Source organism: Triticum dicoccoides, chromosome 2B, assembly GCF_002162155.2.
Source record: "Triticum dicoccoides isolate Atlit2015 ecotype Zavitan chromosome 2B, WEW_v2.0, whole genome shotgun sequence".
NCBI classification, from domain to species: Eukaryota; Viridiplantae; Streptophyta; class Magnoliopsida; order Poales; family Poaceae; genus Triticum; species Triticum dicoccoides.
In genome coordinates, this window is record NC_041383.1 from 667,542,370 (window position 1) to 667,543,810 (window position 1,441).

The 1,441-nt window shown below is 41.0% G+C and overlaps 1 long non-coding RNA gene across 1 annotated transcript; it reads left to right on the top strand.

Annotated features, from left to right (window-relative positions):
• Positions 1–381: 381 nt before the first annotated feature.
• On the top strand, positions 382–830 carry LOC119368260. The gene is made up of 3 exons (XR_005176581.1): positions 382–488; positions 574–612; positions 698–830. It is a non-coding gene; the product is annotated as an uncharacterized LOC119368260 (long non-coding RNA).
• The last annotated feature ends 611 nt before the right edge of the window (positions 831–1,441 follow it).

The following is a 1,441-nucleotide window of genomic DNA, read 5'->3' on the forward strand; positions in this document are numbered from 1 at the left end:
CGGACAAGAGGAATTTATCAAGCAACTAAGATCGCCACTCGCTTTTCCAATATCACACCACATTTAGCTCGTATTGGCTTCGATGTATGATCCCTATCATAATCACTAGTTTTTTTTTTGTGGTTTGCATCTGACAGTTCCGTTCTTTTGATGCAGGATTGTTTTACTTACATGAGCTTCGAGGCTACTTGGTGTAATGGGTCCGATGATCTCTATTTTGATATTTGGAAGCGGGTCACTCAACAAAAGGTTAACATTCGGCACTAACCCATTCTTCTGCACATGTGTTGATTATCCATGTAATTCTGATTAATTCCTGGTGTTAATAAACTCTGAATATGCTTGGCAATGTACTTTTTTTCCTCAACAATGCACAGAAGAGTTTCAGAGATGCTTTGAAGCAAGTCTATGAGTTGAACAAGTGCCCTTCACTGCAAGAGAGCATAAAATATGCCATAGAGGATGACTGTTCCGTGATGAAAACGGCGGTAGGCTCTTCTTCACTGACAATTTTCAAGTTTAGAATTCGTAACATGCATGCTTATCTCCTTCTTCTTTCCTCTATCTTTTCAGTTTCTTCGTTGCACGGCAGGGGCAGGCATTACCAAGGAAGTAAGTACTATGATATGCATGTGGGATCGATCCAGTGGATTATATGTTCTTATATTTGATTTTATTTCACATTTGACTGCCTTAGGTACCAGTGGATGAAGCTCATGCGTTGATTGCAGAGGCAGTTAAAAAGTTGGTACTGTGTTTGAATGAAATTGCACCTTGCTATATATTACCTCGGTCCCAAATTAGTTGTCTTTGATGTGTCAGGATACGGACGTACCTATAACACTAAAGCGTGTCTAGATATATCCGTATCTAGACAAATCGAAGACAATTAATTCGGGACGGAGGGAGTACATGCCTATTTCAAAGATACTATTATGCTAAGCGAAAATCATTTATTTATCCAGAGGATAAAACCCATATTCTATGATGGGTATATCAGAAAGAAGATAGACATTGTCAAACCTATAGGAGTGATTACTGAGGTATACTATCCTAATATTTGTTTGTAATTGCGCCTAATTTGATATCTTCTCTGTTTATGGCAACCAAGTTATATGTGTGCTCTCATTGCGCTTAAATCTGTACATACTTGGTAATGTATTTTTTTTCCTCAAGAATGCACAGGAGAGTATATGGTAGGATCAAGTACTCTACCAGGTCTAGGGCGTAGGTGGTAAGGGAAGGATGGAGGGAGACGTGGCGAGGATCGGGCGCGCCGGCGGTAGGGCGCCGTCGCGGCTAGGAGAAGGGCGGCGGCTAGGGCTGTTGGCGGCTAGGGTTCCGGCTCCTCAGGGAGCCGGGCAATAGGAGATAATATTCTTCTTATTGCTTCCTTCAAAAAGAGTCTTACAACCTATATTTATATCCTAGATAACTTGTA